We start from the raw sequence: 24,586 nt of genomic DNA, 5'->3' as shown, positions 1-24,586 counted from the left end.
ATATTTCATTCTGTCTGCTTCCACTGATGGATCAACTCCCACAGGGAGAAAAATGGCACATCCTTATGCTCCAGAAGTGTGAAGTTTGGATCAATTTCATGCTTCTTTCAAATCCTTCTTGATGGCACCTGTTCCCTAAAGACTGCCCTATTTATCTATATTCCTATGCAGCTAAACACCATGTGGGCCTATAAGTGATGGGAAAGCACCACGCTTTCTGAATAATCAGTTTTCCAGCTGGGAGCAGATGGCTTATATTTCATACCATCCTGGGCCCATCCTTGACAGCTGTTAGAATATGTTGAAATAACCATAGCTGCCATTTGGGTAATCTTAGAAATGTAGAGCAAATAGGTTGCTTAATGTTGAGAAACAGCTATTTGTCTCATCTTTTATATATAACCAGGGTTGTTTGGTTGTAGTGCTCCCGAATAGGAGGTGGTAACATTCCTAATGTTAGACCTGCTCATTTAAACTTTTAAGATCTTCCTTTGCCAAACTCTCTTCTTTGTGTATGTGAGTGTATACACAATCTGTCACAGTTTCATAGTACAAAGGTGTAAACAGACCCTAACACTTCTCTTTCCAAAACCTTACCCCAGAATTTCAAGCAGAGTTGAAGCACAAGCGTCTCAACCCATTCAGATGAGAGTCATTATATTTTTACAGTCCTGCAGATAAAGAGAGTCATCTACAGCCTCCCAAATGAATCATTTTAACATGCAACAAATCCTGCTGTGAGGAGAATATTACGTAACTAAGTCAAAATACCTTTGTTTACATTTCAAGTACGTGTGTGTGCATGTGAGTATGCATGTGCGTGCATGTGAGTGTGCATGTGTGTACCTGTGTGTTTCAGTATCTAATCAAGTTTAGTGAGTATTCTCCAGGATTATCAACTTTTACCCTGGGAGCAACTGGACTTTTAGAGACATTTGCCCCTGATCAAGCAAGGTAGTCAAATTATGTAGTGGTAATAAGCAACTTTAAAGTCAGTAGCTTTTAATGTCTTTGGTTTTCTCATCAACACCATGCGTTCATTGAGAATCAGCTGGACATTCTAGTCTGCATCACTGTTGTCCACATTCTGGACATGGCTGTTAGAGCAGCCGCTATCGGAAACTATGGCAGAATGAAGAGGCAACACGAGGAAGTACATACTAAAGTTTCTGATTGAAAGTGCAGTACACAACCTGTGCTCAAATTCCATTAACCAAAGCAAGCAACATGCCCATACTTGAATTCCATAGAGCAGAGAAGCATAAACCTGCCGGAGAGAACCAGGTATTAGGGATGCTCAAACTACTACCCCAGCCCATTTCTCTTGTCACTAAAAATTTTGTCCACTCTCTTTTGTACACAGAAAATACATTATCCCTTCCACAAGGAAGAGAACCCCTTCCCCAAGGCTTTAGCCACTGAAACAAGCTCCAAGTCCAGGTTCTCTGAGTGACACCTGGCATTCTTCTCATCTGTCTGGAAGTAGCTTCTTTTGTTCAGGAGGCCAGTGCTTTAAAAAGACAAGTTATCTTTCCTGTCACAGACTCAATATTCAGTGGAGGAATGGGGACAGGACAATAGCTATAAACACTCTCCTTAAGAGAGGGAGAGACAGAACAGTCACTGGTTTATAACAAGATCTGAAATCTCACTTGTGCAGACTTGTGAAGGCAGTCTACTCAGGACTGGCTACATAATTTGCAGGAACCAATGCAAAATGAAAATGCAGGGTCCTCTATTCATAAATTTTTAACGAGAGCGTTAAATCAAGCAGGGGCTGCTTCTGAACTTTGGGCCCTGGGCAACTGCACAGGTCATACAACCATGAAGCCAGCTCTCACCTTAGGTCATGTTCCTGGATGAGGCCCTGATTCCTCCTCTGGCTGTGGCTGCAGCTGCCTGGAACTTTGTTCTCAGCCACTTTTGACTTTACCCTTTAGGAGTTTCTCCCTATTTCAATATCCTTTTGGGCTACATTTGAAGACAGCGTTAGGGAAAATAACCTCTTGGGGGCTGAAGAGATTTCTCAGTCTGCTTCCTGTTCATAAAGGGTAGAGGCCTAAGGTCATTTTAAAGTTTGAAAAGTCAGTCTCCTTTAGTCCAGGAAAAGGGATTTGGGGCAATCTAACTATTGTATTAGTTTCTTGGAGTTTCTGTAACAAATTACCACAAACTGAGTGGTTTAAACAAGAGAAATTTATTCTTTCACAGTTCAAGAGATCAGACATCTGAAATCAGGTGTTGGCAGGGGTGGTACTTTCTGGAGATTCTGAGAGAAAAATCTTTTCATGCCTCTCTCCTTGCTTCTGGTTGTTGCTGGCAATCTTTGGCATTCCTTGACTTGTAGATGCATTGTTCCAGTCTCTGCTTCCATCTTCACGTGGTCTTCTCCCCTGTGTACAAATTTCCCTCTTACAAAGACACCAGTCATTGGACTAGGTGTTCTTACAAGAATTGAATTGAGTGTCCTAAATCAATATGACTTCATCTTAACTTGATGGCATCTGCAAAGACCCTATTTCCAAATAAGGCCACATTTTGCACATTCTAGGTGGATGTGAATTTGGGGGTGGGGGCACTATTCAACTGTCAAAGTACATAGTACAACTGTCAAAGATTAAGCCGGGTTCCAGGCAACTCCAAGTGCCTAAACCCACCCTCACAGTTCTTTTCAAGATGTTTTTGTCCATCTTGACTTTGTTATTGGCATCTTGAATCTTATAGGGACTTTTGGTATTACCACACCCTTAGTTAATCCATTCAGAAATTTTAACAATAAATGTGAGGGTTACATCTTTCATTTAATACCTTTTATGAAGCTAAGTTTTTTTGTTGCTTTTTTTTTTTTAAATTTTTTTTTTTTAAAGATTTTATTTTTTCCTTCTTCTCCCCAAAGCCCCCCAGTACATAGTTGTATATTTCTCGTTGTGGGTTCTTCTAGTTGTGGTATGTGGGACGCTGCCTCAGCGTGGCTTGATGAGCAGTGCCATGTCCGCGCCCAGGATTCGAACCAACGAAACACTGGGCCGCCTGCAGCGGAGCGCGCGAACTTAACCACTCTGCCACGGGGCCAGCCCCTATGAAGCTAAGTTTTAATCACACATTGTCACTACAAATCTTTCTCATTTTCTTTTGTACTGTTGGCTGTTGAGAAGCATGTACCTCTCCAACCCTGTAACTCCTTATCGCAGTCTGCTTAGACCGCCATAGCAAAATACCATAGGCTAGGTGGCTTAAACAATAGAAATGTGTTTCTCACGGTTCTGGAGCCTGGGCGGTCCAACATCAAGGTACTAACTGATTTGGTTCTGGATAAGGGCTTTCTTCCTGGCATGTAGATAGCTGTGTTCTCACGTGGCGCGGAGAGAGTGAGCAGGCTGTTTGGTGTTTCTTCATGTAATGACACTAATCTCATCATGAGGGTCTAACCTCATGACCTCTTCTAACCCTAATTACCTCCCAAAGACCTCATCTCCAAGTACCATCACAGGGGAGTTAAGGCTTCAACATACAAATTTTGGGGGCGATGCAATCCAGTCGGCAGCAGTTCTCAAATTTTTGTACTCTGTGTTCCCTTTTATTCCTGTATACATAAAGGCCATTTCTTAACTTAGATATCTTTCATTCAGTATCTTGTTAAATTCAGTTAATTGTAGCCAACAGATTATACTGGATTCTGATTTTCAATTTCTTCACCTAGAGCTAAAAGCTTATTCAATACCTTACTGCTTTCTAAGTTATGAAAGTGACCATTTTAGCAAAATTTGACTGCTGCCTAAGAAGTTTCGTTGCTGCCCACTGTGAAACTCCTCATTTAATGCCACATAGTTTGGTAAACATGTTACGGCATGGTGCCAAGACTTTTCGATGATAAAAAAGAGTCTTTTCAACAAATAGTGCTGGAACAATTGGATATCCACATTCAAAACGATGAAGTTGGACATCTACCTCACACCATATACAAAAATTAACTGTAAATGGTTCATAGATGTAAACATAAGAAGAAAATTATAAAGCTCTTAGAAGAAAACATAGGAGTGCATCTTCCTGACAATTAGGCAATGATTTCTTAGATATGACAACAAAAACACAAGTGACAAAAGGAAATAAATAGATAAATTTCATCAAAATTTGATGAACTTCAACGACCATTTTTTAAAGTTTGTGATTAAAAGGACACCATCAAGAAAGTGAAAGACAACCTACAGAATGTGAGAAAATGTAAATTATATAAGGAGTTGTATTTCGAATATATAAAGAACTCTTAAAACTCAACAATAAAAAAATCATATAATACAATTAAAAATGGGTATAGAATTTGGATAGATAGTTCCTCAGAGAATACATATAAATCACCAATAAGCACATCAGAAGATGTTGCCATCATTAGTAAGTAAAGAAATATAAGTCAAAACCACAATTAGATACTACTTCACACCCACTTGGGTGGCTAGAATCAAAAAGCATATAATTGTAAGTGTTTGCAAGGATGTGGAAGAATTGAAACCCTCGTTCAGTTATGGTCAGAATGAAAAATAGTGCAGTGACTATGGCAACAGTTTTTCAGTTCCTCAAAAGGGTAAACTTAAAACCCACAAAAACATATACACAAATGTTCATGGAAGCATTATTAAAAATAACCAAAAAGTGTAAACAACCAAAATGTCCATCAGCTGATGAATGGATAAAGAAAATGTGATATATCAATACAATGAAATAGTATTTGGCAATAAAAAGGAATGAAATGCTAATACATGGTACAACATTGACATACCTTGAAAACATTATGTTTTATGATTCTCTTCATATGAAATTCCCAGAATGGGTAAATGTACAGAAACAGAAAGTAAATTAGTGGTTGCTAGTGGCTGAGGAAGAAATGGGGAGGGACTGCTAACAGGTATGGGATTTCTTTTGGGATGATGAAAATGTTCTAAAATTAGATAGTGTCGATGGTTGCTCAACTCTGTGAATACAGTAAAAACTTTGAAATGTACACTTTTAAAAAGGGTGAGTTTTATGTTTTGAGAATTATGTCTCAAGAAAGCTATTATTTAAAAAAATGTTATGGCAGAATCCCACAGTCATAGCATTTTGTTTTAAGTAGCCATGATAGGCTGTTATACTGTGAGAAAAAACAACTCCAGAACCTCCTTGGCTTTTAACAACAATTTATCTCTAATTCACACTATACGTTGATCATACGTTGTCTGAGGATTCTGACCTGTTTCATTGGCATCTTCACTCTTAGACCTAGACCAATTCAGAGACGCTATATGGAACATTGTAGTCAACACAGGAGAAGAAAAAGAGAGCATGACAAAGTGCACACCAGCTCTTGAAGCTTCCATCTGGGAGTGACACACATTGATTTTGCTCATGCTGACCACTGGCAGATTACCTGGCTATGTGTGAGTTCTACCAGGCAGAAAAGTATAAGCCTACCATGTTCTCTGAAGCAGAGAGAACAAAATGTTTGTGGATAGCCCTAATTACTATCTAACTTTGCATGAGAAGGCTACAGATTGTTCTACTTGTTTTGTAGTTACAACTAAGTTTTTTGGGGCGTATTGGTTAGTTATCACTGTGTAACAAACCACCTCAAAGCACAGTGTGATACAATAATAAGCATTTTCCCTTGCTCATGCCTCTGTGGGTTGACTGAGGTGACGCAGCCACACATTCTGAGGCCAGGATAAAGGACAACCATATTCTAGGGCACGTCTTTTTCCTGTGGGAAACCAGAAGTGCAAGAGGGTTAAGTGGAATTAGGCAGTGTTTTTCAAGTCTCAGCCCAGTCAGGCACACTGTTACTTCCACCCACGTTCCATTGTGACTTAGTGACATTGTATTCCAAAATAAGTCACATGGCCAACATCAACTTTAATGGAGCAGATATAGACTTTTTGCATGATGTGTGGGGGGGTGGGGAAGAATGGATCTTAGCTAAATAATAATCTAATGTACTTCATTAGGTGTCAGGCCTTATTCTAAATATTTCACACATGAGCACTCATTTTATTCTCACAACAAACTCAAAAGGTAGATAACATATGTTACTTTTACCCATTTTACAAAAGAGCAAATTGAGGAGCTTAAGTAACTTTCCCACTGTCAGTTTATAAATGCCAAACTTGTAATAGGAACTGAGGCAAACTTGTCTCATTTTTTTCATGCTCCTTATTTCCTATATTTTATATATCCATCAGTTTCCAGTCACTTTACCTTATCTGCCACTGAATTAAGTCCAAAACTTAGATTGATAGTATTCTGACTTTTTTTTGAGGAAGATTAGCCCTGAGCTAACAGCTGCCACCAATCCTCCTCTTTTTGCTGAGGCCCTGAACTGACCTCCATGCCCATTTTCCTCCACTTTATACCTGGGACGCCAGCCACAGCATGGCTTGACAAGTGGTACTTAGGTCCGCACTCGGGATCCAAACAGGCGAACCCCGGACTGCTGAAGAGGAACATGCAAACTTAGCTGCCATGCCGTGGGGCTGGTGCCTATAGTACTATAACTTTTTAAAGAAAGAAGATAGCTCCTCCCAACTAAAAAGAAAAATGGCAAAAATACTACTTATCAATAGTTGAACTTACAATATTCAGTGAAGGAAGAAGTGCAACATGGGCAAAAGCAACTACAAATTCACTTCTAGAGTAATTTGCATTTTATTAATCACTATGATATCTATAATAATTTGACAAAAAGTGTGTGTGTGTGTGTGTGTATGCACACACAAGATATTATTCATTCTATAGACAATACACTAAGTCTATTGGATTTTTGAACCTTCTGCAGTGTCTGAGTTTCACTGGTTGGGAGTGAAAGTTTGTAGCAATTCTTTTACAATATAGGAATATTCTTCTGTATATCTCTTATCAGTTTACATTATCCTAACTCGACATAGAAATAGGAAACTAATAGCCCAGATTGAAATTCTGTTACACTACAAACATTTGATATATAACCTGTCCCTTGCCTTGACTGATAGTGCCTAACTCTTCAAGATTTGAGTGGATGGGTACAACAATTCCTGCCCTAGTACCAAAGAAGTCAGGAAACAAAGGACATGATCTGACTTTTCTTTTCAAGTCATTTATTATTCCTCAAAGGTAGTCAAACAAAGTTCCCCAGGTCAAAGTTTATTTTTGGTCAACAGATCTCTTCTTCTTTCTTCAATACCAGAAGCAAAGCTTTGAAGTATTTGATACTTTTGTTAAAAAAAAAAAGATAGAGAGGAAGCTCGATGTATTATATTTAGGAATCTATTTCACAGAGGGAAAAAGAGGGTTATTTAACAAAGCTTGGTGGAGAAGAAGGTGCTTAGATGGAATGAAATTATGAAGAACAAAGCAGACAACCTCCAGAACTTAGCCTTCAGGCATCATTCAATTAAAATGGAAGTCCACACTGAGGAGGATGTTAAAAATTAATATAAAAGTTTTCAAGACCTTTTTTGGTACACGTTTCTCCCTGTCTTCCCAACCTCTGGGTATTTTCATTTCAACTGGTATCCAAATCCATAGTTAATTTTAACACGGATATGAAGCAGAGAGAACGTGTGAACACATACATGTGCACTCACTTATTGGGGAACATGTTATGTGGATAGGTGGACCTAATTGAGAAACTTGTTTCCAAATGTGTTTAGAAGATGCATACAAGTTGGGCCATGGCTCTAAAAAATATGATATATTCAATTTGTTACACAAGAAATGAATGTTCAATGTATTAACTTTTGAAACCACCAAAAAGAAAAAAGAAACAAAAAAATGCAAATGTATCCCACTGTGATCCTATAATCCAGAGATAGCACAAATAACATTTGAGTGTATAACCTTCTGGATTCTTCCCAGGCAAATATAATTTATAAATTTTTCACACTCAGGATATTTGCAAAGTGGTTTCGTTTTGTTTTAGTATTCGTGGTTTGTGTAAATCTTCCATACACATTTGTCGAGTTATTTCCCTCAGATAATTTTCTGTAAATAGTTGGATGGGAAGAAATGCGGAATTGGAACTAGACCACTGGTTCTCAGTGTGTGGTCCCTGGACCATCAGCATCAATGTCACCTAGGAACATTTTAGAAATACAAATTCTGTGGTCCACTTCAGACCTACTGAATCAAAAACTAGAGTGGCACCAAGAAATCTGTTTTAAAAATTCTTCTAGGGAATCTTGGAACAGGTTCAAGTTTTTGAACCACTGAGTAGACTAAAAAGTACAAAGCTTCATGTCCTTCAAGTCTGTCTCTAGTCCCTATGACTTTGAATTGAGCGCTTGAACTGTCTAGCTCTCTAGTAAAGAATCACTTGAACTTTATTTGGAACACAGTCTATGTATGTAGGGGTGTGGGTGTGTTTCAGAGCATGATTTCCCCCAACCCCACTGTTTTTTCTCTGAGATAAGTTGTCTAGTTTGTTTGGGTATTTAATTTCACTGCAGTTGCTTTCATCAATATTTGATGGTCCCTCACTTTCCTTTCATATTCAAGACTGAGACATTAAAAAGCTGATTGAAATCTCTGTGCATCATTAACTGGTGGGCTTTGCTCTGTGTCCATAAGGCAAAGAGCTGAAAAATAGTACCTCCAATGTCAGTCTGTATAGGCATGCTAGCTGGATTCTCACAGAGAAATTCTCCAGAGAACTACATGGACAGCCGTGACCCTTGCTGACAGCATTTTGGAAGTGGAGCAGAGGGAGGACCAAGGGTTCTCAGTGTTTAGTAGGTATATATGCGCTTAATTCCCTTTTCTTCAGGACAATGCCTAAGCTCCATCCTTAGCTGACTCAAGCTCTCCTTCAGTTTTTCTCTCCAGAGAACAAATTTGTTTCCTGCCAGGTTGGGGAAAGGGTAGTTACACAGCTGCATAGGCTGTGGGAGGATTTCTTGGGTCACAAATGTTCCTCTTGTATTCATATACATTCCTGTCAGAGAAATCTGACATGTGAAATATGCTTCATTCTTCTGGAAAAAAATCAGAAAATTATAAGTGGCATCTCTAGTCCCCAGATGGAGAACTTGAAACCCTGTTCATCCTTTATCATTAATCATTCATCCATTTATCTATCTATCAACTGTCTATCTATCTAGCTATCTATCTGTCAATCTATCTAGAATTTTGATATCTCTTTTTATCAAGAATTCACTTACTCCTATTAATGATAAATCAGTTGAGATACTAAGAAATAACATATCTCCTATTTTTAAGGAAGTACACTCTAAATTCTAACAGGAAATATTCATGCTCTAATATTTTTCAGAGTCTCATTTTCTCTTTTGATTTTTTCATAATTCCCCAAATCTAAATAAATCTCAGGACTTTTTGATCCAGCACTATCACAATTTGTCCTTGGATCCCTTATCCTAGGAGTAATGTGAGATTCCAGAAGTCCTCTGCAATATTCGCTGCTCCCAAATGTTTCTCTTCCTCTTTTTAATTTCTGGCATTTGATGCACTATATTCCTTTCTTTCATCTATTAGTGCTTAATAGAGTAACTTGGCTTTAGTTCTTATGGGGTTATGTGCCTCTTCTGGAGGTTTACTTATTTATTTTTCTGCAAGATAAAGTACCCACATGGAAAGCTCTAGTGTTTGAAAGAAGCATAATGCTGGAATTGTATTATTATTACTTTTTAGTGATTTACTAGTTCAAAGAATCTTTTAACCAGCCTTGGAGGATAGGAGAAGAAGCTAAAAAGCTATATCAGAGATAAATATGTTAGATCTTAATAACACTCAGACATGAAAAAAATAATCAGTTTGTCTAAGTAAATCTGAAGAGATGGACCTTATTAGCACAATGAAATAAACCTCAAAGTTAAGGACAGTCCAAATTCTTCTTTGTTGAAAAATACTGGAACTTGCCTTATTGCTGATGAGTAATGATCAAAACAACAAGAAGAAGAAAAGCAAAGGACTTTTAAAAAATGGAAACCAAACATAGAAAGAAAATAATAGTTGCAAGACTCAGAGGAAGAACACACTTCTGAGAAAGACCAATTAGAGGTTCAGAACAAAATTTTCAGACATTTTTTGAAAAGGTCAATAAAATGCAAGAAAAGAGCACATTCTAAAATAGAAACTAGAAGCCACATGAAGAGATCCATCTGAGATAAAAAGGCAATGGTTTGAGAGAAGAAAACAGAAGATGAAACCGGAGATAGTGAGAAAAGAAGTGTTGCAAGAAAATTAAAAACCAATAGTACAATTCCAATTTAAATATGATGAATTAAAAAGAAAAGTTAATGCTGTGGAACCTGGAATCATGATATTTAGGGAAAATTTGATAATCTCTCTCCAAATGCAGTGGAAACAGATAATGGAATAAACATTATTATACACTAAGAGATTGTACAGGAAAGAGAACACAAACTTACAGATAAATCTTTGTCAATTTTAAAGACAGCATCAAAACAAATATAATAGGATCAATTATTAATAATATAATAGAAGAAAAATTTCAAGAGCTGCAGACATGGCTAAGTATCATGAAACACCCATAGACATACACACATACATGTATAAAAAGCTAATTAGGAGTTATAGTAGAAATACAAGTGTCCTTTCATAGTCATATTATTTATTCTTAAAAATAGCATTTGACATTATTTAAGAATATCCTGTTAAAACAGCAATAGATGTGTGTTTACTAACATAAAGAATAATTTTTTCAAGGGAAGAACATTCTTCTGAATATTCTACTGAATATAGGGTCCATCACACTCAATGGTACAAACTTGTAATCATTCTCATTAAAATGATAAAAAGACAATGATCCTCATAAATATTCATATCAATCAAATTATGTTTTGGAATTTCTAGATGATACAATAAGAAAAAAATAAGTGAGGTAGACATAATGGAAAAGTTAAACATTTGACAACATCTGTACACAACAGAAGAAAAGGATCAGAATACTCAGAGGTCTGTGAACATAAAAACCTGAGAATGCGTATGTATGAATATGTGTGTAATCCTCTTGTTCCTGATTTTACGGAGCCTATTATTTCCTTAATTTCTTTGAGCATTTTGAATAAATTTACATTTTAATGCATTTCAGATTTTCTCAGTAGATTTAATTCCTTTGATGTGAATTCTCCCACTTTTGAGTTCTGTAAACTGACTTTCTTGGCACTGAATCTTCCTCAGATGTTCTATCATCTTGTCCATGTGCTAATTTTACATGGGATTTAGCTTTTATGGCATTTTTTTATTTGACACATTTCCTGGGATGTGGCCGAGGCTGTTCTGTACAAGTGTCAATCCATCTTTACATAGTTCCCCATTCGGAGCCCGTTTGTGAGTGCCTTGGTTTGGGCTTTCCTCACACAGGATGATCAGGATGAATTTATCTACAGCAGTGGTTGCAAATTCTGATTTTTGAAAAGGGAGTCAGCTTCCCCCAGCAGCCTGGAGCAAGGAGCTGGCTGCTGTCAAGAAACAGGTCTGACAAGGGAGAGTGTCAGGTCGCATTTTAGAGCAGGCAAGCAGAGTGCTCCTAAACGTTGGCTGCAGGCGGGATCCTGGTGAAGCTGCCCAGCCAAAACCACGTGTCATAGACTCAGCTTCAGCCCTGCGTGCAGGTCTCAGGTCTTGCTGTCATCCCATGGGCCTGCCAGTTCAGGTTCTTTTCAGCATTGTGGATTTCTTCAGTTGTTTCTTTCTTTTTTTTTTTTTAAACAATTACTGCTGATTTTGTTTTGTTTTGTTTTGTTTTTGGCAAGGAAGATTGGCCCTGAGCTACATCTGTTGCCAATCTTCTTTTTGTTTTCTCCCCAAAACCCCCCAGTACATAGTTGTAGGTCATTTTAGTTCTTCTTTGTAGGATGCCACCACAGCATGGCTTGATGAGTGGTGCTGGGTCTGTGCCCAGGATTCGAACTGGCAGACCGTAGGTCCCCTGAAGTGGGGTGCATGAACTTAACCACTAGGCCACAGGGCTGGCCCCTTTTGTTTCTATTTATTGCTTTAAAAATACATATTTTCTATATATTTGGTGAAGGAGCATGATATCAGTGAGTGCCTCATATTTACCCAGAGGTCAAGATTTGCTTTTCTCTTTGGCTTTTTCCTATTTATTAAGGCTAACGAAAATACACTGAGAATACAAGTCTACCATTTGTCTGGTAGGTTCTGCTCTTTGTCCTACTTTTCATATCTAGGGGCCCCAAAAGATCTCAAGAGCTTCATAGCTTTTTTTTTCTGACTTCGGTTATCAAAGTTATAGAGAATACATGGAAAGGAGAGTAGAAGGAAAATACAAAATTAGAGTGTCTGCGCACAGAATAGGAAGTCACTAGTGAAAAGCGCATAATGTGCTCTGATTTAATCAGCACCAAGAACAAGGAAACATTCAATGAAAATGAAGGGTGATGAATTTACAGCAGCTAAAATGAAATATGCGCTTTCGCAGCACGCAGCAAGTCTGTTGAGTTCTTCTTTGGGAAATCACGGATGCAAATAACAGAGTATCCGTTGCTCTGATTCTCTCTGCCACCTGCATCTTCCCTTCAGTTTGGGTCAGTACATTAGTCAGAAGATGAGCATCCACGAGTCTCTGAGATGCAGACACTACATTGGTAGGAAGATGAGATACATTTGTCAAACCCGCTCATCAGCACTTCTCCACTTCCTGTGGGTTTTTTGAGCAGTGTAATCACAGGATTGTTTGTTTTTTTGTGTATATGCCAATGTTTTCCCCCCAAAGTTTAGTTTATCCTAATCTCTGTGGCTAATTTAGAGTTGTCATTTTTTTCTTTTTGGTCTCATAAATCCTGAAAATCCCCCAAAACACAACTGTGTGTTCATTTACTGTTGGAAGAAATCATAGATTTTTTCTCTACTACTTCTCACCCTGAAGACCTGACGTGACCTGGGAAGTTGTGTGGGATCGGGGCAGAGGGAAGTTTGCTGTGGGATCTATGCTCTTTATTTGCTGTCTTTCCCCTTGTCTGCCTCTCACCAGGTTATTGCACAATTCAAAATTCCTATTTAAGTGAAAGTGTCTGTATGGATCAATGCCATTTTTGTCACTTCTGCTTGAGGCCCAGAAATTTAATCTTTTGCATTAAAAATACATTTCTTTTTCTTTAAGAATGGAGCTAAAATTGGATAAGAAAAATACAACATTTAACCTTTCACACTCAAACTTTTCCATTTGAGAACAAGGTAAGTAGGTGCTTTTAATTTGTTCTGAATATTAAACCTGATGTTAAAGATTGAGAATATTTAAGAAAATATGTCAGAGTGAGAAATACTACTTCTTTTTTTTTTTTTTTCCTATACATTCATCAGAATATCATAAAAGCAACTTGTCTGCATGGAAATAATGAAACATCCATCAAGAGCGGATTGGTTCATGGGTCAGCAAATTGCAGCCTATTTTTGTAAATAAATTTCACTGGAATACAAGGAAGCCCATTTGTTTACATATTGTCTCTGGCTGCTTTTGTGCTACAGTGACAGAGTTGAGTACTCACAGTAGAGACGATACTGCAAGCAGAGCCAACAATATTACTATCTGGCTCCTTAAGAAAAAATTTGTCAACTCTTGGATTGGTTGTGTAAATTGTGATTCATCGAACAATAAAACATGATGTGATATCAAAAGTGATAGGCATCTGTATATATGAGTGTATTCATTTCCTCTTACTGCTATAAAAATTTACCACAAATGTAACATCTTAAAACAATATACATTTATCCTCTTAGAGTTCTGGAGGTCAGAAGTTCAATGAAGGTCTCACTGGGCTAAAATCGTGGTGTCAGCAGGGCTGTGTTCCTTCTGGAGTCTCTGGGGGAGAATCTGCTTCTCTGCCTTCTCCAGCTTTTAGAGGCCACCTGCATTCCTTGGCTTGTAGCCCTTTTCCTCTATCTTCAATGCTAGCAAGAGTGGGTCTAGTGTTTCTCATGCTGATTCTCATCCCTCTGATTTCTCCTTTCTGCCTTTTTCTTTCACTTATAAGAGCCCTTTGATTACATTGGGCCCACCTGGGTAATCCAGGAAAATCTCCCCCTCTCAAGGTCAACTGATTAATCTTCATTCCAGCTACCACCTCAATTCCTCTTTACCATGTAACCTAACAAATTCACAGGTATCAAGGGCTTAGGATGTGAACATCTTGGGGAGGAAGGGCATTAGTCTGCCTACCATAAGAAGTGTTTAAAAATATTCTCGATATTCTATTGTTTGGGAAAATAAGAAATTATAAAACACCATATATAATATATTTCGGCTTAAAATTTTTGTGTTTGTGTCATAAATAGAAAAGTAATTCTCAAAGGATTTATGACAAAATGTTACAATTATTTTTTCTAGGAGATGGGATGATGCATGATTTTTATTTTCTATTTTTTTAAAACTCCAAGATTTTTAAACACTGAGCACCTGTCTCTTTTATAATAGGGAAAAGTCTAAATGCAAATAATGGTAAATCAGAGACCAATTACAATGGAAATTTTGGAATAGGCAATTTTGCAAAAACAAAACCATGTCTATTTTTGCAGTTTTCCTTTACAATGTTAGTCCTTTCACAGAATCAGATCCCCTTATTCTCAAATTTTTGGTAAATTCTACTGCTACCCTAATACAAGTGCTTCTCAGAGGGGTTTTACTCCCCTGAATCAAGGAAACCCAATGTTAATCTCCTCGCACTAAGATGTTCCAGCCTGCAGAGAGCTGGAAGCGCTTGAGTTTGTAGAGAGAGGTTGTTCCTCTACCATTGTCATCTTCCTGAATGTTTAATAGTTTCTGAGTACCAATTAACTGATTGATAGCTTTGAAATCTATTTGCATACCCCAAACAATAATCTACAAGTCATCCCAAAGTATGCTATACTTGAACAAAAATTGATTTCCAAATTATCACTTCCATTTTTACCTGCAGCTCCTCGGGACAAAAAAATAGGCCTTTTTGTTGCAAGATGGTTTCTCTCTCTCTCTTTTTTAATAACTCAATTACCCTTTTATTTCCCAACTATTTATCCTAGGATGTCCATTTTTGGTTTTGATATAATTGTTTCTGTTGTTTGATATTAACCTGTTAGCCTAGATGACCTTAGAACTTTTCAATTTCTTCCACTTACATTATACCTTGTATGAATTCAGCTTTATTTAGTAACCAATAAGCATTTACGGCATATACATACCCACTACATGTCTATCTTGAATACTATTTCTTTTTTGATGTGCTGATTTGCATTCTTTTGTAGCAGTTGACTAATATCACAATACTATCAACCAGAGCAATTGTGTTACTTGAAATAAAAGCAACGAATTAAAAGAAGCGTCAAGTTCGCGACCAGTAGAAATTTTAAAGGATTCACTATAAAAAATGGGAAAAGTTAAAAAGGGGAAAGAATAAAGAAGCAGAATGTCTAGCTATTTTGAGTTTAGTTTTCTCTTGCTCATTTGCTTTAATACTGCTTGGGAGACAAATGTTCCTTTCACATCTTTATCAGACAAATTAACTGAAGAGTGTGTGAACCTTATCTTCGTATTCTGTACACTAGCTAGCACATTATGGGTCTTTGGAAGAGACTACTAATGAGATTATTAATAAATATGAGAACGATATTTTTCTCTGATAGTTAGAAACACAGGCAACAGCCCTGACCTAAAATAAAAATAAGCACAATGAGGAGAGAGAGCCAGGGCCTTTGGTCAAACAACTGGTGAAGAGAATCTAAGAAACACTAATGTAATTTGACTGAATTAGTTTTGTGTGGTTAGCCGAGCAATAATGCATTATTAATACTGGTCAAGCTGGGGAAAGTAGTATTTTTTAAATAACTAAAACTTGTGAACAACAAAAATTTCTCAAGCCTCTACTTACATGCAAGAACTTGGATATTGATCTCATCAACCTTATCATCTCTAAAGAAACAAAGCTTAACACTGACTTAAAAGAGAAAAGAAAATCAAAGAATCTAGTAGCATCTATGTTAAGAGCTTTAGTGTTTGGAAAATCAGACGGGGCTGGAACGTCAGTAAAGGCTCGATGGCTGAGATGAGATAAATGCTGAGCTTCAAAGGATCCAAAGGATCGGGGAGGGATAAACGCAGGATGAGATTTGAGGGTATGCGTGGTGAAGGGATTTCCACGTGTGAAATTGGAAGGCAAGCACGTGTACAGCAGGTCATCCCAATGGCTTGCTGGAACTCGGATGAGATTGGAAAGACACGAAGCATCCCACGAAATAAAAGCATTTAAGTTTGTACTTCAGAAATCTCCTCTATTTATTGCAAAAGAGAGTCCCAATTGCTCAAATATGATGAGAGGCAAACACCTGTTAACACAACTAAAAGGCAAAATCCAAAGTTAAAAGAGAAAAAGAGGTGGAATTTGTACTCAAGAGTTATGTTTGCTGCAAAGAATTGAGCTCTGAGCTTCCTAGAACCTAAGAAAAATAAAGAAAGTACAGATGATAAGGTATCTTTTACTGTTAAAATGAGAATCATACTCTTTCCTTTCCTTCAGCCCTAGAGGACTTTGTAACAAGAACACTGAGTATCATAGTGAGTAATGACCTTGAGAACAATTGAAAAATTCAGGCATTTTGTAGGTGATGACTCTTTCTTTATTCACCCCGAGGGGAGAACAAAGTGCAATCGGGACTAGACTACAAAGGATGCCTTGAATGCCAGGCTGGCTTGACCAAAGCCCCTGGCTCTTTTCCTGTTGTATTTATTTTGACTTTAGGTCAGGCCTGCTATGTGAGTGTCTGGCTAAGAGAGAACAATAAACTTCCCTTAATTATTAATAACTTTCTCATTAATCTCTTCCCAAGAAACATAATGTTCGAATTGGTGGCCAGCACATGGAAACAAGGGTCATACACCCTTCAGTTAATTTTCCTAATGCAGGTGTGAAAATAAGTACCAGATCATAATCCATGTTGAAGGTAATGAGAAAAAGAACGGTAAACTCAAAGCAATTAAGGGCATTCTGTTTCCTTATTCTTTTCTCTCTTAAACAGACTTTATTGTGAATCCTTGTGTGATTCTACTGGTCTCTGCTCTGATACCTAAACATGTATTATTTCTATTTTAAGTGGTACCATTGATTTAATTGACAATATTGTGATACTAATCCTCAGTTATAAAAGAAGGCCAAGAGCACATTGTAGACATTTCCTATGTAATGACGCTGCCTTGACATTGGTGAAAGCTAAGTGTATCTGGGTAAGGGTGGGGTGTGGAGAACACCTTGAACGCCAAGGAGATGACATTTGGCTTTTCCTTTTAATGAGTAGATAGCCTTGGAACATTTAAGTGACTAGAGAATAAAATAATCTGTAATTATTTCAGAAGGTTTTCTAAAAAGAGATATATTCTCCTTTTTATTTTTCCTCCCAATTTGGAAGAAGGCTGAGGGTGAATAATATATAGTTAGAGCTGTGATTTCATGATATGCCAAATAAGTACAGAGAAATAGCTACATTTATGGCGTTTATGTTAAGGCCTATTACTGGTATGCAAATTCCCTGTCGGTAATTGTTTTCACAATCAGGCCCAGAGGCATTACCATGGAGGAAGTAATTATAAAATGGTTAATTAAAAGTAATTATAAAATGGTAAATTACCTTTTTATACATCCTCATACGTCGTTCAGTTATAACTTAATCTTTGAAATACTGGAATGGCTGCCTCCCAAGAACACAGCACCCTTCAGGGAAACGTGGCTCGTCAGCCTGGAACAACTGCCCTTTTTAAAAACTTTACAAACTCAGATTCTGGGACGTTCCAGCTCAACAGCTGGCTGGTCGTCCTGTGCTGTGGTCAATGCTTAATGTACTGCGGCAGAAGTCTCCAAAGTGTGGCCTGAGCTCCCCGGAGGGCCCTCCACGTCCATATGGGAGAGCAGGATGGGCTGCTGACATGAGTCCCAGACAGGCTTCGCAGAGGAGCAGGCACACAGCAGCCAGGGCTGTGTGAGCAAGCGGGTGGGTATTTGTTTGAAGAGGGGAAGGATGCTGCTCAACTGTGGCCGTTGGAAATGGGATGCCTGGGAAATCCAACCAGATGCCAAAAGGCCTCACAGGGCCAAAAATATGGAAACCAATTTTTCCACACAGAATTAAAACTTATTTTAATTACCACAAGTTATATTCCACAATTGCGTTGCAATTTTAAAAGGACGATAAAGGTTTACAATACAGATTATAGTGAAAATCATTGTTGAATGGTGGAGCCAATGAATATATCTACTCAGGAGAAGTGTCATCAGCTCTGTGCCCTGCACTCTGCTTCTTCAACTGACGTTTTATACTTCTGGTCTAGAGAGGCTAGATAATTCAAAATGCCCAGTTAAATTTGAGTTTCAGATGAACAATGAATTTTATACTGAACAAAATTTTCATTCTTTTTTCTTCTTCTCCTCAAAGCCCCTCAGTATGTAGCTGTATATTCTAGGTGTAGGTCCTTCTGGCTTTGCTACGTTGGGCTCCACGCCATGGCTTGATGAGCAGTGGTAGGTCCACATCCAGGATCCAAACTCGCGAAACCCTGGGCTGCAGAAGCAGAGAGCACGAACTTAACCACTTGGAAACACCGCGAGCCCTAAAATTTTCATTTTTTTATATGAAATTCAAATTTAACTGGACATCCCAGATTTTTTTAATTTTAATTTTTTTCTTTTCTAGAAAGATTAGCCCTGAGCTAACATCCGTGCCCATCTTCCTCCGCTTTCGATGTGGGATGCCTGCCATAGCATGGCTTGACAAGCAGTGTATAGGTCCTCGCCCAGGATCCAAACCAGTCAACTCCAGGCCGCCAAAGCAGAACGTGCAAACTTAACCACTGCTCCACAGGGCCAGCCCCTGGGCACCCCAGATTTTTATTTGCTAAATATAGCGACCCTATTCTAGTTGCTGTAGTAAATAGCATCTTTTTATTATCATACTTCCAAACTGGTTATTCCTAGTAGAAGAAAACATTGATAGTCTGCTTATTAACCAAGCCATCTTACTGAATTCTCTTGTCAGTTCTCTGGGTTTTCTAGGTCTCTGGGTTTTCTAGGTATGCAACCCTACGTTTGGCACATAATGACATTTTTGCCTTCTCTCTTCTAATCTTCCTATATGGCATTTTTTTTTTCTTGTATGAATGTATTGAATAAAATATAAAAGAAGAGTTAAATACTATTGCAGATACTTGGTATCTTTGTGAAGCCCTGTGTCTCTAGGTTACTGTTTTCTTTAAATTCCAAATTAAATATCTAGGGCTCCCAGCCCAAATTCTGTGAGAATTCCAGCTCCTACTCTGCTATTTCTGAGGATTCTGGAGCTGACATTCTGAAAGTAATTTTATCTTATTCTAAATTTTGGCTGATGTAGTCTAAATACACTGTCATGGTCTCTGCTCCCATGACCACCCTCCCTCCCCTATGTCCCAAAGTGATGCCCACATAATGCTGGTGTGCAGTAGACACGGAGAGAGGAAGGAAGGGAGTTTACAGCAAACATGCATCTGCAAACAACTTAAATTCGCCATTAGGTGCCACTCTCTTTAACTCCTGCCATGGAATATCTCCCGGGGCCTCTCGCTCTCCCAGATTGCTGTCTATAACCAACTTGCTGCATTTCTTACTGCACTCTCTAGAGAGCTCCTCCTGTGGTCCCTTTTTCTCTTCACTCCAGTGCACTGGAAAAGTCTTAAATGGATCGCCACTCTTCCCAATCACGGGAAGACTTCAAATGCATTGTACTTCTTATTGTTCAAAAATTTGGGCTACTTGCATAATTTTGCTTGTATAAAAATCTTCGTGTGAATATTCATTAAGAAGTTAATTTCGCCATAAGGCCTTCTTCCAGTTTCTCCGTTATTAGTAATGCAAAGTACTGCCAAGGAGTGAAATGACAGATTTTCTTTAATTTGGGCCCAATTAGGTTCTAAAGCAGGGCCCTTCTGGGAATGGGAGCAGTAATTGGAAGATGGGTTCCTCTTCCGTTTACAATTGTCTTCCTTCTGACTTTCAAGTATCCTCTAGTTATTTTTTTAACTATTAATTATAAAGTAGGCTTGTGCTTTGAGATAAAAACTTTCGTTATGCTAAGGCACTTCTTGAGAGCAGTGGTATTTAATTACATCAAATTGCTTTCTGATATCTATCAAGACAACCAACATTCTCCCACTACCATGTTTGATCAATTGGTGGGTGAGGTTAAATGATATTAACACCTAATACTAAGCCATTTTTGCTTTTCTGGAAAATCCTTGTTTTAGCTGTATTCTTTTAATGGAATGCTTTAATATCCTTATATACTGCTAGGGCTCATCCGAAACTGCAAAGTTTCTCACACTGTTCTCGGGAATAATCAATGCTTCCCAAACAATGCTTCCTGAAATCAAATAACCTTGAGAAATCTTTCCTAGGGAGATACACAAAACTTGTTGCCATATTAAAGCCTCAGAGAAATATAAAGTTTAAATATCTGTTTTCATTTTTAAAATAATTGAATTATTTGTACAAGGAAAATACATTCCATAAAATCAATTGAAAAGTTTCTTTTCTTTTTGTAAGTTCTGTAAGAGTTTGCGTATCAGGTGAGTTTTATGGTTTCATATATCTTTGAAAGAATTCTTCAGTCAAACCATCTGTGTGCAGTGCCGTTTGTGTGTATGTGTGTGTGTGCAGTGCTGTCTGGGTTCATGTGATTCATTCCTGGAAAACTTTAAAATTAGGGTTTCTGATTTCTCTGGAGACAACTATGGCAAGCTTTATTTTAGTAGAAACATATTCATTTCATCAAGATATGCATACAGAACTATGTGGAATTATCTATATAATGCAGAATGCTTTTTATAGCTTTTAACACATTCTTATCTATATCTCTAGATTTAACACTCTTTATTATTTCTCTAAATCACCATTTCAATTCTTTCCATTTAACTTACACTTCTAAATCTACCACCTATTGAAACACCTATAACAAATGATCTTACTGCTTAACACAGAGAAAATAGATGGTAATATACAGAAACGTCTTCCACTTCATCCCTGCTGGGTATTCCTATCAGTATTTAAATATTTTCAAATTAATTTATCTTGAAAATAAAGTCCAGGTGGTTCTAAAATATATGTCCACAAAGTTTTTTTGATAATCCTCCCTTCAGAATGGAGGTTAATTCCCTTCCCCTTGGGCATGGGCTGGACTTAGCAACTTGCTTCCAACAAACAGAATTCAGCAGAAGTGATGCTATGTCACTTCCAAGACAATGCTGTAAAACCACGGCATCTTCCATTTTGAGTGCATGATCCCTCTTACATGCTCTCTTGCACTGTCTCTCTCTTTTCCTTGAATCTTTTGCTTGGGGGAAGCCATGTCGTGAGAAGTCTGATGGCGACATGCTTGTGGTGAAGAACTGATCCTCCTGCCAAAAGTTACATGAGTGAGCTTGGAAAGCAAACCTCCAGCCCCAGTCAAGTCTTTGGAGACCGCAGCCCAGACAGACAGCTTGACTGCAACCCCAGGAGAGACCCTGAGTTACAAAGTAGCTCAACAGCTCCAGGAGTCCTGAGGTTTAGAAACTGTGTGCAATAATAAATGTTTGTTGTTTTAAGCTATGTTTGGGATAATTTGTTGCAAAGCAATGGATAATTAATATACCGTCTTTCAACCCCCTATCTTTCTATCACTAATACCCTATATCTCTATCTCCTTTCACAAAAAAAAAAAAAAAAATGGAAGAAGAATTTTAATTGGCTTAAGGACATTTATTATCTCACAAAACAGACAGTATTCTGAGTTCACATATCAAGGGCAGGTCCAGGTCTGGCTAACTCAATGGCTCAGTGATGTCATTATGATTCATTGACCATTTCTTTGTTCTCTCTGCAGTCCTCAGCTTGTTAGCTCCTAGGGCTGCTCCCTTTAGGATTGTAACATTGTTGCTGTAGTTCCAGACGTCACCAGCAGGTGACAATCTCACAGGCAAAATGATCCTCTTTGATTTCTCTTTAAAGTGAGGAAAACCTTGGCAGAATCCCTCTAGCAGGCAACCTCACATCTCATTGGTCAAAGTTTTATCATAAACCCATGCCTAACCAATCCCTAGGCAAAGGGAGCAGGGTTATCATACTTAGCTTAAAGTAAGTCCTCCTTGCCGAAGGTATTTAACTGTTTCATGATTAAAAAATTTAACTATTATTCATACCTACTGGTATGTATGTAAGTATAAGTTGTGGCTTTACATAATTTTCTTCCTTGAAGTTCTGTTTTCCTTTTTGTTCTCATTTATCAGACCTCAAAACTGTTTCTTTTTTTGTTTTAGAATTCTCTGAGAATCCATCCTTGTTTCTTCCGCATTGCCTTGATACTTAATGCTTATTAGAACTGGGCAATATTATCCCACATCACTGAGAGGATGACTGTACAAAATGATCCAGAAAGAATGTTAATTAGAGCAAGTTTGCAAATTCTATCATACAAATTACTGTCCTGACTTAGGTCAGTTTGAAATTTTGTAAAATTAATGTATTTAAAATGAGAAGTACCCATAAATGATAAGTCTTTCTGATTCTGAGAGCATCTAGCTAGAGTCAGCCAGAAGTTAATTTTTATAATGAAATTGTAAACCCTTGACATGGGAAGTTGTATTTAATCAGCCAACCAGAGTCTTTTTCAGCTCCTGTGTCCTGGATAAAATGGCTGCAATATATTGTGACAGGGAAGTGGATTTGCCTGAAGACGTACGCATTAATAGGTTAGGTTGAATGAAGGATATCTGACAAAATTGACTAGTATATCTTCTAATGAGAAATATCATTTTATAGTTTTAGAACTGACATTCTTGACAATATAATTAATCGAAGAGATGGTGGAGGAAAAAAATACATAATCCACAATGAGTCATGTAGTATTATAAAAACCTAGACCTTAAATTTAGCCTTATTAGAACATAATTAGAATTGGTCCATGTAGTCAAATTGTTAAACATTGTGTGCAATCTGAAAACCCCGAGTCTCTCATTATTCTCTGCACTAAATTTCCAGATGTGCTAAATGATGTTCTTTGACTATACCTATTAAAGACTTTAGAGCTAGTTACTGAGTATAGCAATGGATACATGAGCGAGAGGGTAAGATGTAAATGCCTGGGTGGTGGAGTCATAGCAGATGAGCCCTAGTAGAATCATATCCTTTGACTTGTAATGGATCTTGTATCGTCATTCTTGGCCCACCAATGGGCACAATTTATCCTTTACAAAATGTCCTTTGGCATTATTTTTGTTAGTTTTTAATTTTATTCAGTGATATAATACATTGTCACCATTTTCCAACTAGTGACAGAACAAATATTTGTAATCTTAACCTGTTTGAGTTTGTAATGCCAGTGAATCTGATGAATTCATCTTATTAAAATGGAATTATTCAGCATTTGCCTTCCTTTCCATTCTTTCAGTTAGATGGTAGTCCCTGCATTGTCTTTACTTTTATATGTGTTTCTAAAATGACTTTCCACATTCATCTCTAAATCCCTGAAAAATGTAATAAAACTGGAAATTTGTTAATGAAATAATAAATAAAAAAGTCACTTGGATTATTGATGCCTTCTAAATACTGTTTATTGAAGAAATTAACATTGTGATTATAAATTACCTAGAAAATAATGATGAAAATATATAAACAAAGTGAACTAAACTGCACTTAAAAGGAAATTCAAGGTTTTAAATGCTCACTCATAAATAAGAAAAATATGAAAACAAATAACATAAGACTGACTTCAAGAAGCTAGAAAAGAAAAGATAAATCTAAGGAAGGCAGGAGGTAGTTATAGAGAAAAAAGGAGAAATTAGGAAATAAAATAGAAAGAAATCAGTATTCCCATAAATCTATGATCCAGTTCTTTTATAGGATTCATAACATACATAAATTCTAGGCAATGTTATAAAGAAAACAAGAAAAAGGGAGAGAAGAGAAAAACCCACACATTATGAACTGAAAAGGGAGAAACACTCAGATATATGTGTTTGTCATTTTGTGTTCTTGTATCTGAAAATCTAGAAGAGCAGATATAATATAAATTCACTGAAGAAAGTAAGAAAGCCCCGGCTGACTGATGTCTAGAGTAGAAATTGGGACGTCATTAATGAATATTACCCAAAAACCAATTGGGCCATAATCACAAGTGAATCCAATGAAACCTTCAAGGTGTCAATAATTCCTTTGCTATGTAGAGTTTTCCAGAACACAGAGAATAAAGGAAGCCTTCCCAATGAACTTTGAAAAGTTAGCAGAACCTCAATAGTAAAATCTGAGAAACAGCATGCATAACCAACAATCTACAAAACAAGTTTGGAAATCTCTCTACCTTGCCCTCAATTTTGCTGTGAACCTAAAACTGCCCTAAAGAAATAAAGTCATAATTATAGTAATAATAAGTTTTAAGAAATCAAATCTAGGACTATAATGGAAGTTAAAAGCATTATCAGTAACTGGGCTTTATTCTAGGAATTCCAGAATGAGTCAACCATTGGAAATGTATGGCATAAACTGTCATTTTAATACTTTAAAAGATAAAAAATTACCTTATGAGATGGCAAAATATTTTATATATAATATATATACATATA

Source organism: Equus przewalskii, chromosome 14, assembly GCF_037783145.1.
Source record: "Equus przewalskii isolate Varuska chromosome 14, EquPr2, whole genome shotgun sequence".
NCBI classification, from domain to species: Eukaryota; Metazoa; Chordata; class Mammalia; order Perissodactyla; family Equidae; genus Equus; species Equus przewalskii.
Note: the sequence above shows the minus strand (reverse complement) of the source record.